Source organism: Equus asinus, chromosome 18, assembly GCF_041296235.1.
Source record: "Equus asinus isolate D_3611 breed Donkey chromosome 18, EquAss-T2T_v2, whole genome shotgun sequence".
Taxonomy (NCBI): Eukaryota; Metazoa; Chordata; class Mammalia; order Perissodactyla; family Equidae; genus Equus; species Equus asinus.
Window position 1 is genome coordinate 21,535,108 of NC_091807.1, and position 18,775 is coordinate 21,553,882.

The following is an 18,775-nucleotide window of genomic DNA, read 5'->3' on the forward strand; positions in this document are numbered from 1 at the left end:
AACAGAAAATGGTGTGTTTTAATTTAACTGTCTCGAAATTGTTTCAAAATGGTGTTCCATATAATAATGTTGCTTGATAAATGTCCCTCATTGAATTCACAATTCATCAGATTACATTTTTTCTATGAATATGCTAAAAAGACAAAAATGTGAAAATATCATCTTAATTCATGAGACCAAGATCACCTGAACAGTATTCTGTCGATTTAGACACAGTGGATGCTGGGAGACTTTTAGTGCCAATATGTCAATGATAAAACAGAATATTCTGATCAGCACGTGGTTTGAATGCAGAATCAAATTTGAGGTCCCTATTTTGTATATATATTTATATGTATATCCTCCAACGTGGAAAAGCTGTGGCAGAGAGAAGAGAGAAAGGGATGACACTGGATTCCTCAGATTTTCCTTTTCCAATTCCCCCATTCTGATCCCAACTATTCTCCTCTTCCACAGTTTTCTTCTGTTCCCCTTTCACTGTGAAGTTTCCAGGCTTTATTTATAATATTTGGACAGAATAGAAGTGTTTGCAGTCCTAGTTTGGACGTTATGTGTTGCAAACTCGAAGATGGTCTACACTGTTAAATAATTTCAACCACTTTCTTGCACTAACACATATTTGGGCTGAGGCAGGGTAAAGAACCAGCAAAGTTCAATGTCGAAAAGATTGCCCTTCAACTATAGAATTCCATTTCTAGGGATCCACGTTTCTCATATTTACTCTGTATGTCCAACAGATAGATACAAGCTGTCTTTGATCAATGTAAGTGAGTCTTCAGGCCTCTAACACAGATTTCACAGTGTGTGCCTAAATAAAGTTTGTATCCATTTTGAAAAGGAATGTTCTTTACTGAAGCACTATAATTCCCAGCCTAGAATTGGAAATCTAAATTTCATAACACCTACCAAATATAATTTTAATGTGACAGCCTTTTCTTTTTTAAAACTAAAAATCTAACTCAGATAAGGATCTGAGTTAGACGTAAAAATTAGCATCCTAGATGACAGTAGCTATTTTTCTTTGTGAGCATATGTGTGTATTTTTTTTCACTCTTTCAACTCATTTTGACCCCTAATGACACCAAATTTTTCTTCTGAGTCACTGAGTGTAAGAAACAGTCCTTAATAAGATTCACTGATGGTCCATATTCTTTGAGAAATCTGTTAGTATAAGTACAATTTTTATGTTACACCTAGGTAACGTTATGAAACATTTTTGTCTAACTCATAATTAAAATTAAAGAGAAATAATTTACAACTTGAAGAAGTCTCCACTGTATATTTTTTTCTTTTGTAGTTATGTAAGATTTTAAGATTGAATTAGCTTCTCGAAACCTGTATTTATTGATGGCAAAACAAGGGACAAATCAATAATTGCATAATAGAGTGAACTTTGTTTTCTTCATAATGGATGTTGGCAATGCTCAGTGGAAGCTTTTAGCTCTATATTATGTTTTAAATCTGTATGTTCTAAGTTTCCAGAAAAAAAAAATTACTCATTAGCATTTAATCAAGAGAGTCCTGGGCTTTCTCCATGCCTCCAGAAATTGTTGGGGTACTTTAGTTAAATGATGAATAAGGTTATAAAGAAAAAACATAGCCTCTTCATAGTTAGATAATGTCAAATTTAAAACAGAGCATTAACCTGTATGGCCAGTCCATGTGGAAAGGAAGATAATCCTGTCAAATTTTAATACCATTTTAACACTAATTTCAAAGTAAGAAATACAGGTAACAGTTATGAAAGAATGCAACATTTAAGTCAAGTAATGTAGGGCATACAGAGAAATAAGAAATGTTGGTCAATTTATGGTATCTATTCTTTAACCATGTGGGATTTTTAATCATTAATTAAAAATATGAAAGCTTGTGGTTTGGTTATCAGGCTGAGCCCAGCTCTCTACCTCCTCTCATTTCTGAAGTTTCATTAAATGGCAGAACTCCTAATCCCATAGAAATTCCATGTAGCATATACTAAACCATATGGTGTTCTACATCCTTTCTCTCTTTGTTTTCTGTTAGATCTTCATCACTTCTTGCTTGGTCCACTGGAGAAGTGTCCAACTGATCCTTAGCCTAAAATCCATTTGTGAGTGGCTGGCCTGGTGGCAGGAGTGATTAAGGCTGTGTGCTCTGCTTCAGCAGCCCAGGGTTCCTACGTTCAGATCCCAGGTACAGACCTGCACACCGCTCATCAAGCCATGCTGAGGCAGCGTCCCACGTACAAAATAAAGGAAGATTGGCATAGATGTTAGCTCAACGACAATCTTCCTTAGGCAAAAAGAGGAGAATTGGCAATGGATGTTAGTTCAGGGCCAAAAAAAAGAAATCCATTTGTGTCATGGCCCCCAAAGTCACATATTGAAAAATCACGTTGAACCATGCATTTTCTGTGCCTTAAATCTTTCTCTGACTCCTCACCTTCTAGAGTATATAGTCTAAGTACCACCATATAAAGAGCCACACTACTGAACCCTCCATATTCTCCATATCATAGGATTCCCCCTTTGTTGGTCACTTGCTCCCCAGTATTTCATGTTCCAAAAACCCCAAATGACTTTCTATTTCCTGATTATATCTAAACAGCATACTACTTCCCTTCTCCATGCCTTTATTAAAGCTGCCTCCCCCTCCCACTCTGCCATGGCATTCTCCTTACCCCATTCATTAGGTTTCTTGCTTGATTCTTCCTTTAATACTCAATTCAAGTATTATCTACATCAACAAGCTCTTCATTATTCGTGCTTCCCCAAGGAGGGTAACCTACCCCTTCTAAATATTTCCATAATGTCCCGTACATATTATTGCGTATGGCAATTGACATTTGCTTTAGAATTATCTTTTTGTGATCTTCCCTACAACTAGGTTGGTAGCTCTCTGAGGTCAGCAACTATATCTTAATTATCTCATTCTTAATTATCACATTCTGGTATCAATAGACAGCACTACAACAACCATCCTTAATAACTTAGCTTAAGCTCTGACGTGAAAAGAGATGTTCTTAAACTTGCAGTATCAGTATTCATTTAAATACATACTCTTTATTATGGGTAAGTATATTCTCAAAATGTAGTTTCCTAAATATTGGAAATATTGACTGGCATATTTAATGTGCAGGAAGTTAAACGTGAAGGGCCTTCTCCTCCCAGTGCAGGGCTTCATTGCCTTTGAGCGGGTGCCTCTAAGTGTCAGCCTGCAGGAAGTCATTTAAATCCAAAGCACACAGGGCAGTTTCCTTGGAAGTAGAAACTAACCCCCAGCAACCTCATACCTCGTTCACATCTGGTGCAACCTCCATCAGAGTCAAGAATTGAGGCAAATTACACTTCTAGAAGACAAGTATTAGTAAGAGTAGTTATGTTGACAGTCCTTTCCTATATTACTGTAAATGTTCCTTTGTGAAATGTATTTCATATTAATATTTAAAGTAAATAGCCACATCTAATTCACTTTTTTCTCCAAATCATATTTCTTCTTTTTACCTGACTATATTATAACAAACTTTGTTATTTTAGATTGATAAATACTTTCTTAAGAACTATATCCATGCTTCCCACTCACTTACCTTCCCTTCTCCCAAGGATTTTTGAATATTTGTATTTGTCCATAGTCTCAAGAAAGATTTCAATGACTTGGAAAAATAATGTTCACTTGGGCTGGTGAAAAATACTTCTCCATTGATTCTGGTAAAGGCAGAGAGGTTGAAGTCTTGAGAAGCTGAGAAGCAAAGGGTTTGGGAATCCTTCCATGGGCTTCATTTCATTCAGATGTTTCAGGCTCAGACACAGCGAAGGCAACCACAGATTTTCCTACCTGAATTTTTCCTCACTCTTCTCCGGAGTTGTATGGTGGGTCAACATTTTTGAAACTCTATCCTGTGACAAACTGAACTATCACAGAGCACCAACCAAACCTTGCTTTGCCACACATCTTTCAGAATTGACTCTGTTGAGAAGTACAATTGAAGAATCAAGAACTTAAAAAGAAATATTGTCCTATTACATCTGGATTGCATGTGAGAAAATATCAGATAAACTCAAAATGCAGAACATTTCATTAAAATAAAAGGGAACACATTCTTCAAAAAAAAGTCAATGTCATAAATTACAAAGAAATGCTTAGGAATTGTTTCATATTTAAGGAAACTAAAAACAATGATGACTAAATGTAATAGGGGATGGTAGACAGTATACTATATTGGGAGATTTTCTTAACCATTTGAAGGTGTGTGTGTTTACATCTACAGAGAGCAAGCACAAATGATAAAGCAAATGGTGCAGAACATTTGCAAGGGTTTAATCTAAGTAAAAAGAATGCTTTTGGATTCTTTTTGCCATGATTCCATAAGAAATAAAAGTTGAAAAGGAAACTGAATTGAGCAAATATTAATTTTATGATTTTGACAAAGGAATTATAGTTATGTAAGCTGTTAACATTAGGAACAGAACCCACTTCTTTTAATTTCAGAATCAATAGTCTTCTTTCGTTACAATATACACCATATTTCAGTAGAAATACATTGGTTTGCTTTTAGATTTTTGTGTGTGATTTTTACTTCTTATTCTTCTCCTTTATTTTTTGTTTCCTTCCAGTATTGAGCATCTGTTTGGACTCATGACTACAAATAACATCCAGGCAAGAATACTGAAGAGCATATATGTCCCAGTTTCACATGAGGGTGAAATGAAGAAGTTTGAGAAATGAGATGACTACAGACTTTTCAGTAAGTATTTAATTGACTCATTTACTCTTAATTATGTGTTTGACTGTAATTGCTCTTCAATTTTTTAATATAGCATCACTCTTTCAACCATTTATTGACGTGATACTTCCTGAGTGCCTGCTATTTGCTAGGTACTGTGCTACACATCGGCTACAGAGGTAAATAAAATAGAGTCTACATAACCCCTGGCCTCGTGAAGTTTACAGTTTAGTGAGGAGATGGATAGTTAACAAGTAAATATGTGAAGGCAAAATTAGAAATGATGATGAATATGAGGCTGGAAAAGAATCATAACCTCCAGGAGGAAACAGAGGGGTGAGGACTATCGGTTTAGTTGTGGGGAGGTGTGAATGCTTCTCTGAGGGATAAGATGTGGAGTCAAAACCTTGAAGCAGAGGTGGGGTGAAGGAGCATGCCTAGCAAACTGGACTGCATGGGCAAAGGCTGTGTGGTGGGAAAGGATTTCAGCATCTGAGGAACTGAATAAATGTCAGTGTGGCTGAAGGGGGTGAGTGAAGGAGATGTGGTAAGTGATAAGGGTAGGAAGATAGGAGCCCTGTAGGCCAAGTAAAAAGTTCAATTGTATCTCATTGAAGTATCTAGTAGTATTTAAGCAGAAGAATTACATAATTTCATAATCTCCTACTAGTAAAGGGAGATTACATTTGGGAGAATGGAAATGCAAAAACAGGTAAGGTATACTCTTTAATGGAATGACTGCCAGTGAAGATGAGTAGAAATGGAATACTAAGAATATTTTATTTTACTAATTTTCTTGCTTTATATTTATATTTCCAGAACACAATTTCAAAGCACAAAATTCATACAGTAAAGAACTCAATATAAATATTTTAGAGATAATGAATATGCCAAGGTGATGAATTAATGTTGAAGTTCAGAAATAAGTCAATGTCAAGAATGAGTCCCAAATATCCGTCTTGATAATAAAATGTGTCCTTTACCATAGATATTTTCTTGACACTTGGATAAAGATGAGGAGCTATCACATGAAAAATATTCGACTCAGCAATATTCTATGAAAGTTCTTACTTAAGTGACTCTATATAAACTGCCATGGCTATTCAAGAATATGTCCTGTATAAAGTATTCATCTATATGAACTGAAAATATAAATAGAATGCAAATAATCGTCCATTGCTGCTGTAGTTTCATTCTGAGTTATATTCAGAAAGGTTCTGTGAATATTTTGAATGTCCTGTTTATTGAATTTCTGGGCATTTTCATTTCCTTATTAAGGTACAGAATTGCACTTTCACTCATTTTAAATAACTTCCATCAGACTTTCATTTTCTTACCAATAACTTCATTCTAGCAATGGCATTTTATTGTCAATCCTTCTTAGTTTTATTTTCACTATTTAAAAATACTATCATGAGATAAGAAAGAGGTTTATCTTTGTAGGCCAGTGTGCTCCTCAAATTTATCCCTGAAGTTAATCAAAATTTTGGAGAACTGTTTTGTCTGTGACTTTCCAAATGTGTCAATTCTGTAACATACAGGTATTCAAAAACTTTAGCAGCATTCAGACAGCATTAAAATTATTGTAATTAGTGAGTTGAGTGGAACTTCAGCTCTTTGGGTGTGGGGGAGATCTGCACCTCCAAGGCTGGGAAAATGTCTTGCATACAATAGGTGTAGAAAACGGTTTGACTAATACAGTGGACACGATCAGTCCTGCCCTATAACTTAAAAGAAAGAATTAAAATTTCCAGGCTTTCTTGCAGCTGGAGTTAAAGCATATAAACTAATTCCTGAGTGAGACTTTTGTGTAAAAGTTCACGACATGAGGGAACAAGCTCTTCAGAGATAAGTTTTGCTAGACGAGATGATGGCAGAGGCACCTAGCAGTTGTTCCAAGACCAACATAGCAGAAGGAATGGCAGTTACAAGGCTGAGTGTGAGTGGTAGTGGTCATCTTGGTTTCAGTACTTGGAGTTCATCCTGTAACTCTTAGAAAAAGTAGTGGCATTGTTCTCATCTGGCCATTCTTCTGGCACTTTTTTGGCTGTTTTTTCTGAAATCTGAGCCTCATGTCTATATCTCTGGTTTTTCCAATGATTGGGAATGCTATCAAACATTCCATTAATAATTCCTTTTCTGTATCGACTAGAGAGAATTTTCTGTTGCTTGTAACTAAACTCTAAACATTAAAATTGAGATTTTCATTCATTCATTTATTCATTTGTTCATCAAATATTTATTTAGCACTTACCATGTGCCAAATATATTGGGGGCAGGGTAAACAAAGACTTGTACAAGTTTTCTACTCAAAGATTTTAAGTGACAAAGAACAAGCAGAAAATTACAATTTTCATGTGATAAATACACCAAAGAAATTCTCATAGACGGCTATTCAAACATACAAAAAGACACCAAATGTAGGTTTGTGTGATCAAGGTAGAATTTAGCTAATCCTAAAGCAGTGTTTGTCAAGTGTGGTTCATAGGTCATCTGCATCAGAAACATTTCTTGGTGTTTACCCAAGCAGGATTCTTGACTCCTTTCTAGATCTACTGATTCAAAATTTCTGAGACTTTACACAAGAATCTGCATTTTTATTAAACATCACACACAAAAATAAAAATCTGACCTACCAAATGAAAATGAGTTGGTTGAGAAAAGAGAATGCATCTGGGATTTTAATTATTGGGGTAAAAGTGAGTGTTTGAATGGTTGATTTCTGATGATCAAAGCACTTATAGGAATAAATAGTATCAAGGGCCTCTACATTAATGTATTTTTATGTTGAGGGAAAAAGCCTGCAGTTTGGGGTCAAAGAGATGTTGGTTGAATCCTAGCTTCCTAGTTTATTCCATTGGCTAAGTTGTCAATTTTTATCTCCATTCTAACTAAAAGGAGAGAGTGATTACAAACCTATGAAAAGATAATGAAGATTAAGTAAAACAATGTATATACAGACACTAACTCTCAATAAATGCTAGTTTTCTTCCCTTTGTGAATGTATCATTTTATCTAGAAGAGTTGTCTATGTATGTTGCATGTTTAGCAGTTATTAGTGTTGACTTATGAATTATCAAAAGACAAAGGAGTACCAGTGGAAGTAGCTGTGAAGTAGAAGCTTACTAATTGTCTTTTAATGATGGACACAATACAGGTTCCATGGCATGTTTAATACTTCTAAGTTCACATTGCAGCCTACTATAAGAACACATTCCATTTAGTGGCAATCTATTGTTACATTGGATTAGACATACGGATATGCATTCACCTATTATGAGAAAGTTTTTTGATCTAGTTTGATCTAGTTTGCCAAAGATAGCAAAAGGAAAAAAGACATATTTGGCCAAAACTCAAAAAGAAATATTTTTTATTAGGGATATCATTATATAGACATTTTCTAGTATTTGATATTATTTGTGGTGAAATGTAATGTTAGCCCAATATTATCATTCAGATCTAAACTCCTTTCTTCTAAGAATTCAAAACAGTATTTTCCCCTCTGATTACCAGCACTTGTTTTTGATTTGAATAACAGAGGATGGACCAAATGAATTACACGTGAAATCACTCCTTTCTGTGCCTTCTACTTTTGTATTTCATGACGCTCTTGCTATGTTTTTGTCATTTTGTTCTGTTTTTCCGTGAAATCAAGTGGCATTTTGGGGGGCCAGCCCCGTGGTCGAGTGGTTAAGTTTGCACCTTCTCCTTCAGCAGCCCAGGGTTTTTCTCGTTTGGATCCTGGGCATGAACCCAGCACTGCTCATCAAGCTATGCTGAGGTGGCTCCACATAGCAGAACTAGAAGGACCTACAACTAGAATCTACAACTATGTACTGGGGGCTATTAGGAAGAAAAAGAAAACAGAAAAAGATTGACAACAGATGTTAACTGAGGGCCAATCCAGAAAAAAAGAAAGAAAGAAAAAATGCTATTTTTAATTATGACAATACAGTGACAGTTGAGCTACAGCTGGATTTCCCTATTACTGGGAATGGTAAACAATGCATTCATGATTCTAGCAGATGTCTCTGATTTAAGATCTCTACTTATTTCTAAGTAGCTATGACCAAGCCATTCACATGACCATGGACCCAGGGACTATATGTCAAAGGCTGGATCAGCAGCCCCAGGATATAGACATCATCCCCTGAACTCTCATTTGCCCATCCAACCATGCTGATTATATCTTCTTTTATGCTAAAATATTTTTCCTTTTCTTCTCCCTTATATATCAATGCATAATTATTGATATGCAATTCGCTTGTGTTGTAATACTAATGTCTTTACATGATTTATAGCATCTATTATTTTCAATGCAGTTCAACGTTACATATGCATTTGTTCATTGGTATGTGTTCAGATCATCCTTTACTTTAAGATGCATCAATACAGACAAAGATGATGATAGATACAAACAAAGATAGATACATTGATGATACACAGATAGAAGAGAGATAAATAGATGATACATGGACAGAAGATAGAGAGATGATTGATAGATAAGAAAGAGAAAGAGAGAGTCTCTTGTCTGGGATTTTTGGATCATGACTAATTAGTTTGTTTTTTTAAACTCATGCTTCCCAGCATAAAGTCATCATTTATTTCTGCATTATGCAAAGTTTTCCAGGATTTGATTTCAACCAAGCTTTTTAAATTTACTTTTTACTTCCACTGAAAACACCATAATCCAACTAAAGTAAAATGATCTCTAGATACGTCTTTACTTTTTTCTATTTATGCCTTTGATTGTTCTTTTTTTTCTTCCTCTTATACTCTTCTTTCATATTTCTATAAGCCCAGACTTAAAGGATGTTTTAAACTCTGTTTCCTTTTGATGGAAGTTTAGGTAAGAATTATTTTGCTTTTGGCCTTTACAGAGATGCTGCCTTGAATATTTGTCTTAGTTTCCTATTGATGCTGTATCAATTTACCACAAACTTAGGGACTTAAACAACACAATTTTATTATTTTACAGTTCTGTAGGGCAGAAGTCCAACATAGGTCTTACTAAGCTAAAATGAAGACGTAGGCAGGCCATGTTCCTTTCTGGATGTGCCAAGGCAGAATCGGTTCTAGAGGCTTTCCGGTTTCTAGAGGACTTTCGTCTGTGCCCTTGCCCAGGTTCTAGAGGCTACTTACATTCTTTGACTCCTGGCCCCCTTGCTCCATCTTCAAAGCTAGAAAATTCAGCTGAGTTCTCACATTGCATCACTCTGACTTTACTACTGTCCACATATCTCTTTTTCTGACTCTCCTCTTCAATCTCCCTCTTCCACACTTAAAGACCTTGGTGATGACATTAGACCCGCCTGGATAACCAAGAATATTCTCTCTATTTTAAGATCAGTAATGTAACAATCTTAATTTCCCTTTGCCATGCAATTTAACATATTCAAAGGCCGTGAGGATTAGGACATGGCCATCTTTGAGGGGTTATTATTCTATCTACCACAACATTCTTGCATATACCTTAATATCTGTGTTTATGTGGAAAGATACACAATAATGCAATTATAAGTTCGTATGGTATTCATATCTTTGACTTTAGGAGATATACTAGATTCCACTCAAAAGTTTACCTATTTACACTTCATCAGTTTTCATACCTTGACATCCAAAACTTGATATTGCTAGGTTTTTAATTTTTTATATTAAACTGTTATATTTTTAGAGCACTTTATAAAATATATGAATGAGTTTCTCATTGTGGTTTTAATTTGCATTTTTTCCACTGCTAGGGAGATATCCTAAATATCTGTCAATGGAAGAACAGATATATTGTAATTCATTCAATGTAATTATAAAGATTAACTAGAACTATATTATAATATTCATAACTCTCAAAAGAACAATGATAAAAATTGTATAAGACCATATGCAGGAGGATAGTATTTATATACAAATCTAAAACCAAGCAGAAACATATGATGTATGGCTCAAGGGTACACATTCAAGGATGCAAATTGAAGTAAGATATAAGGATAGAGGGACTGGCATGTGAGAGATGTCCTTCCCCCAGCTGAAAGAGAACTCTCATACACTGTTACTGGGAATGTAAACTGTGCAGCCACTATGGAAAACAGTATGGAGATTCCTCAAGAGGTTGAGAATAGAACTGCCAAATGATCCAGCTATTCTATTGCTCGGTATTTATCCAAAGAACACGAAAACATGAATGCATAAAGATACATGCACCCCTATGTTCATTGTGGCACTATTCACAACAGCCAAGACCCGGAAATAATCTAAGTAGAATGTACAAAATTGTAGGAACCTCACTAAAATTCCAGCCAGGAAGTTTCTCACACTCAAGGTATTCCTCACTTACCTTTGCCTAAATTACCATTTCAGTGTTCTTCCTAGTCTATATCTTCATTGGCTTCTGCTCCTGGTAAGCATATGCTGGCTGTGACTCCCTGGGTGTGCCTGTCTCTCCAGATTTCAGATTGGTGGCTTACCTTGTGACCTCAGTTCTCTAACAGGTCTAAGATTTTTAATTTGCTTAGCTTCTCTTGCTAACTACAGTAATGGCTACTTCCAAACTCATTACACGTCAGGACTGAAACGGAAGTCCCAAATATGATTTTACATTAGGAATTTGAGGGTTTTAAAAAGGTATTGCAGTGTATAGTACATAACATTCCCCAACAGTTTCTGGAGCAAAACCTGATGTTCAAACACATTAATTCTGCAGAAAATAAATGAATGTTCCCACTAGGTATGATAAATAGAGGCTATGATAATTAAAGTCACCAGCTAGATCAGATTATGTATAACATGTCTTATCTATGTAGTTTTAGGGCTCTAACCACTTATTGTTCTTCAAGAAAACTCATGTGGAAAAACACGTCTCTTTTTTCTGGTATTCGATTAGTTTAATAAACAATTATTGAATAAGACAATGAGATCTTTTTTTTTTTTTTTAAGATTGGCACCTGGGCTAACAACTGTTGCCAATCTTCCGTTTTTTTTTTTTTTAAGGATTGGCACCTGGGCTAACAACTGTTGCCAAATCTTTTTTTATTTATTTTTCTGCTTTATCTCCCCAAATTCCCCCTGTACACAGTTGTATATCTTAGTTTCAGGTCCTTCTAGCTGTGGGATGTGGAACGCCGCCTCATCGTGGCCTGACGAGCAGTGCCATGTCCGCGCCCAGGATCCGAACCCTGGGCCACCGCAGCGGAATGTGCGAACTTAACCACTCGGCCACGGAGCCGGCCCCTAATGAGATCTTTTTAGTTCATCTTCTAGTATTGCTTATTTCTAAAATGTATTTGTTTTCTCTATGGCTATTTATATTCGAAATTTAATATATGCAAATTTTCGTGTTCTTAGCATGGAGTTTGGTACTTACTTTTGTTAGTTAAACTGAAAAATAAAAGACAAATTTATGGAAATTTTCCTCACATCCTAAATTCAAAATTTCCAGAGAAATTAATTCTGGTCCATAGATTTACTTTGATTTTTGGGGCAAGTGTGACATGGACACAAAATCATAATCTTTGTTCTTTCTATTTTTCTTACTTTTTTTAGTTTAATATAATTTATTGATCGATTACTTTTTATATGTTTTCTTTTTTTGTGTGTGTGTTTTTTAAGGAAGATTAGCCCTGAGCTAACATCTGCTGCTAATCCTTCTCTTTTTGCTGAGGAAGACTGGCCCTGAGCTAACATCCGTGTCCATCTTCTTCTACTTTGTATGTGGGACACCAGTCATAGCATGGGTTGATGAGCAGTGCGTAGGTCTGAACCCAGGATCTGAAGCAGCAAACCCTGGGCCGCCAAAGCAGAACATGTGACCTTAACTGCTGTGCCACTAGGCTGGTCCCTCAATTGCTTTTTAAATTCAAAGTAGTTAAAACATTCTTATTTCAAATCATCTACATTTGATTTCAAATTGAAAAGTGAAGTTAATTAAAAGGTTATTATGTTAAAAGACTAAAAAACGATTTTATATAACATAAATGTTGTGTATCATTTGTATTAAGATCTTGCTTTTATTCCACATAACCATTTTACCCAAAGAAAAAGTTAGTGTTTCTATTAGGGTAAAGCTTTAGCATTTCTTTAAACCACTTTAAAATTTGAAATGCTTTAGTTAGCACTGTGAATTTAATTAATTCAGAAAAATGAATATTCTCTAATAGCTCTTAAAATAGATCTAATATAGAAGAACATGGTACATAACACAATTTGCTTTTTATTCTGTTGCAAAAGTATAACGTGAGATAAAGTGATCTGAGGAATTTAGCTGGAAAATGGATCATGCAGATATCAAGATTTTCTAAATTTTGAATCTCAAAGTTAGACTCTCAGAAAAGATGGAAGCAATAATAACAATCACCAAGTATCTCTTCAACCACATCTTTTCAACATTTCTGCCTAGCTGTTCCCCAAGAACCATAAATTCAGTTTGTTTTATGAAAGATGACTTGAGTGGAGCTATATTAAAATAGAGCCAGAGCAGGATTTCAGAGGAATTGCCTCACACGTCTTGTTTTCTTTATCTTCCAAGCTAGACCAAACTGCCAACATTCCAAGAAATAAGTAAGAACAAGAATATCCTGCTTGTAAGGGCTGATGAAAGTGGACTTTGCTGATGATTGAATCACTAACCAATCAATGAAATACAAGTCCAGCCTTTTGCCTGATGACTGAATCTCCAGCCAAGCTATGAAGTACAAACCTAGCCTTACCTCATCTAGCACCAATGCACTCTTGCCTAATACAACTTACATCTTCCTCCCTTTGCCCCATAAAAACCCTGAGTCCCTCTCTTGTAATCAGAGCACATTTGACTTTCTACTTGAATCTGTGTCTCCCAAATTGCAAATCTCCATTTGAAACTTTTTGCTTCTCTTGAAGTTTATGCATCTTGTTTGTTGACAGTATCATACTGACTTCATTTTCTTTATTTCCAATTCCACTTCCCTTTATGTAATTATTATCTCAGTGGTATTCCCCATTTATACTTAATTTAAAACTCTCAGGGTTTTCCTGAGTTTCTTCTTTTTCCTCACATCCTGAATCCAATCAACATTGATATCATTCAAGTTTCCGCTTAAGGAATCTCATTAGTCTTTGTCTTTACTAGCTAAAAAATTGTAATTAAATAACAAATGCATTTTAAGAGCTATAGTAAATACTTTTCATTAACAAATATTACAATTAGTTTAGAAACTAGCTGAATCATGAATATGTTATTGAGTATGTGTGGAGTTCCAGATTCAAAATTTACACTTGAATGGTTAGAAGTTGACTAAATGTCCAAGAAATTAATTAGGACTTTTACATATCTTGGAGTATTAATTTGGAAGCTTTAATAATATATCTGAGGATGGCTAAGTACAAACAGAAAACTACTACTGCAAAGCTAAAGCTATTGTTTGAACTTTTAATCAGTGCTTTGGAAAATCTGTCAGAGATTCCATTATTTAATGTAAAGAAATTTGGAAGTTGAATACTATGGAAATTAGAAGATTTCGCAAGAGAGAATACATTTATGACACCATATCACTACCAAAGGATGTATTTTAAAGTATCTCAAGTGGTTCGATTAATAAGGAATTTTAAATTCTCCAGTTTTAGCTAGCCTCTCAAGAATATCCTTGGGCTTCTTGAAAGGAGAGGTTAAGCTTTAAATAACATCAACTGAATTAGAAATCGCATACTTATTCCAAAGAATCTACTTTAAGATTTAATTATTTTAATCCTTAGACCATTTAATGAACAATATGATGACTGAGACATTAGGTCCTTTGAAAATGTAGGATATAGTTTTTAACATACTAGACATATCTGTGAGGCTGTACCTTTTGCTTAAGTCACTCCATATCTAAAATTTTCTCTTCCATTTCTCTATCTAAATTGCACTTATCTCTTGCATCCCTTATCTCTTATCTTATCACTTTTCTCTTACATATCTCTCTCTAATTTATATGCCACCTACTTTGTGGACTCTTTCCTGACATCATACCTAAACTTAATAATTCGTCATTTCCTTACTTGTGTTTTCCTAATAATTTATTTGTAACTATTATATTTAAATATGTCTATATTATTATATTTATATATGTCTATATATATAGACACAAACACATATGTAGTATACATATATAGTAATGCCACAGTAATCCCACTCAAATCCCTCACACCTCTCCACTACTATATTATCTCCTTTCAAATAGTACAATGCCTTGAATATAATACCTATGTAGAAATGTTTCTATGCTTCACAGTATTAGTTTAATGCTCTAAGAGACTGACCTGGATTTAAAGTTTCAATATGTCTATGATCTGGATTCAACCAAGTTTTATAACTTGTTGTTAACCTACTGTTGAGATTTGAAAAGAAAAATGTTGAGGGGACAAAAAACACCATTATATGTAAATATATTTTACTTATGTCATAAAACACTTATGTTACACATAATTTCTCATTTATTATGATCACTGACTACAAAAACAGATAAAATAAATATGTAGGAATTATCTATGCAGAAGGAAAAAATATATTTTCTCCCACCCTCCTGCTATAGAGTCATCCTCCAAACAAAACACATTAAGAGTTTTCCTATAGTGATCAACATTCCATTCTCTTTCCATCCAGGAAAGATTTTAGGTTAATTAAAGTCTATATTGGGATAATTGTTGTTGATATGGTGAATGAACCCCATAGAAAAATCAATTGTCATTGAAGTTATTTTAATGGTCGGGTTTTCCTCCGTGTAAGACTGTTCACTCTTCACCCTACCCTACCTTTGACACAGAAATCATCTCCTGTGGGCCGTAGATCATTTTTTTCAAGTCTAGAGATTGGAAACATGGATATTTATTGAAGTTAGGTAACTAAGAATTTTAAAGAGGCAATTTCTGGAAGCTGGCTGAAAAATGACCTCATTCTCCTGTAAGTTTATGGTCAACACAATGTTGTGTTGGCACTCCAAGATGCATGATGTGTTTCAATTCTTCTGCATGACCTTCAGGGGCATTTCTCGAAAAGGGTTGTGCTTGAATGGCTGATTTTGTTTGTTTCCTAAAGATCGTCCCTCTTTAAATTCATCCAAGTAGGAATACACTGCTATAAACATTTCAAAATATTTATAATTTAGAATATGACATATAATTTTATTTCTGTGCTTTGATAGTATTGTGGAGGCAGAAATTTTTTTCCTCTTTTCTAGCTTCTTCTGGCTGGACTAATAATTAAATTGACGTGAAACAGGCTAATAGAAGTAAAGGGGAACAAAATTTTCCACCCCAAAATGTGTTCCTGTAACATCAGGATTATTTTAGGCTGACTGTTTTTAAGAGACAAGTCTCAGAAATCTTTTCTTGTTACCTCCCCCTTAACTGCCTCAAAGAATTTAGATAAATGGCCTGTAACAGGAACAGAGCTATCACAGAGACATCACCAAAAATATGGGTGAAGTGTGCTAGGGAAAACTTGGCAAGCCCTCTAGGTCAGAGTCTTCTCCATGTCCCATTGTCTCTGCATGGCAAGGCAAACATTTGTTTACAAAACATTCGCTTTTCCACCTCCTTGTGAATAACCTTCCTCCTCTTTGAAGTCCCAAACCACTACTCCCAACATCCTCTTTTACCTTTAACTGAAGATGATATGTAAGGTGAGGACTGACCATTTTAGTGAGTTACTTAGCTTCTCTGGGTTTCTTCCATATATACTTTTTATGAAATTTTGTTTGATTTTCTCCTGTTCATCTGTCCCTTGTCAATCTAATTCTTAGGCCAGCCAGAAGAACAATGAAGGATAGAGGAAAATTTCTTCCTCCCCTATAGGAGAAAAACAAACAGAAGTTTAATAACATGTATATCTCCTGTACACATCGGAGAGACCTAGGAAGACAGAGTAACTCACCAAAATGGCCCAAGCTACCATCTTAAATACCATCTTCAGCTAAAAACAAAAGGAGACGTTGGGGGTGATGAGTCAGTTATGGAAAGTTACTAGGAAAAGCACAGTAGGAAAGGGTACAGTAATTACATAAATTTAAGTTTTTGCCTTCTCCACAAATAAGAGTTTCTAGAGATTGAGTCATCCCCCTCTTCCTGGTACACCTTGGGAGATGTGCTTACAAATAGAGATTTCCCTTACAAATGTAAATATCTCTTACAAAAGAGTATCTTCTACTTGGTTTTCAGAGCTTTTCATACGCATGTCTGCATTTTCTTAAAAATAATCAGCCGAAAATGATTCTTATGCTGTAACCTCAGAGCCCCCAGAACCAGTTCACCTGACCTTGTATTTTATCAACAAAGTGATTAAGAATTGCCTTCAAGAAAATGTGCAAAGTCACATAGCCAGAGCTTCCACAAAAGAAGAAATCTTGACCTGAAATGACCATGGAACAAAAAATCCTACTCCCTGTGGAATCAAAGGACCAGACATGACTGGAACTTGCAAGCCAGACTCCTATCAGAAGTGAGAGTCCTTGATTCAGGAAGATCTAGTGTTAAATTTCCTTCTCTACCTCATCATAAATGTTCAGAACCTTATCATAAATGCTTAAAGCCTACCAATCAAAACCTATCCCTAAGATCCAGCCTTTTCTCCCTAACCTCTTAAATTTCACCCCAAATCCTGAATCCAGGAGACAGATCTGAAGGCACATGCCCTCTCTCCATGCAGGTTGATCTCCCAGAACAAATCTGATCTCTTTTCCCAAAGGCTGATTCCTTAATTAATTGACTGTTTATACACATTGAGCAAGGGAATCCCAATTTTGTGTGGTAATAATGCCAAAGAGACTTATTTTGGGGTGGTATATTCTGCTCCCATAAAACAGTTTGGAATGAGTCAAGAATTTTAAACTCTAGAAAATGATAGATTGGAATTTATTAGATAAAAATTCTATGTTTCTAATTCCCTGAATTACCAGTATAGATTATCACTTGAGTAGTACAAAGTATGCTATGTGGAACAGTGATGATACATGAAATTATTATTACCAGTAAGAAACAGGGTAAGTACAGAAATTGTGGTTAAATATTTAGAATATCTTATAGCAATTTGGCAGGTTAATTACACGTCTAGTAAATCTATTAATTAAAAATTTGGATTTGTATTTTGTATTCCTCCTTTCCTGTTTTCTTTTGCTTTTTAACAGTGGGTCATTTTTTAGTGTATTTTACTGAAGTTTAGGTTTGAAATAGATTCAGAAAAAAATTGATTCTTCACCACAGATAGTTTGAGAAGCACTGAATATTAGAACAGTGGTTTTCAAAATTTGTTTGAAATATTATGTAAATGCTCCATCTTTGAAAAAGTTAACAGTGGAGCTGCTCTCTCTGATTAAAGTAAGAGCCAAAATACAACTCCACTTTTCCCACTGAGGCAGAAATGGGAGGATCTAGAGGACAGAGAAGTAACATGAAGAACAAGAAGCATTAAACAGAAGCTAGCATGAAAAATATTTGAAAACTACCATGGTGGTAAGTGACCTTTCCATGATTATAGACAATTAAAATTGTAAACATAGGGGGTGGCCCAGTGGCACAGTGGTTAAATTCGTACATTCTGCTTCGGCAGCCTGATATTCGCCGGTTCAGATCCTGGGTGTGGACATGGCACCGCTTGGCAAGCCATGCTCTGGTAGGCATCCCACATATAAAGTAGAGGAAGATGGGCACGGATGCTACCTCAGAGCCAGTCTCCCTCAGCAAAAAGAGGAGGATTGGTGGCAGATGTTAGCTCAGGGCTAATCTTCCTCAACAAAAATAAAACAAAATCTTCCTCACCAAAAGAATAAAAAAATAATATTAAAGAAATACTAAAATGATTAAAGAAATGACCAAAGAATACTCTTGATCAAACTAGGCTTAATATATATACTTCTCCAGGGTGTTTGATACAGAGAACAAAACATATCCCCTTAAAGTCAGATACCTGAGAGTTACTGTAAATATTCAGTGAGAACATGATTATACTTTGACCTTGCTCCCAACACAGACACAGATGAAAAGAAGCTAGTCTTGTTAATTTCCTGTTTTCCTGTTTAACCTGAGGTGTGACTCAAAGGTCACAAGGATTTATGAGTTTCTTTTGCAGAA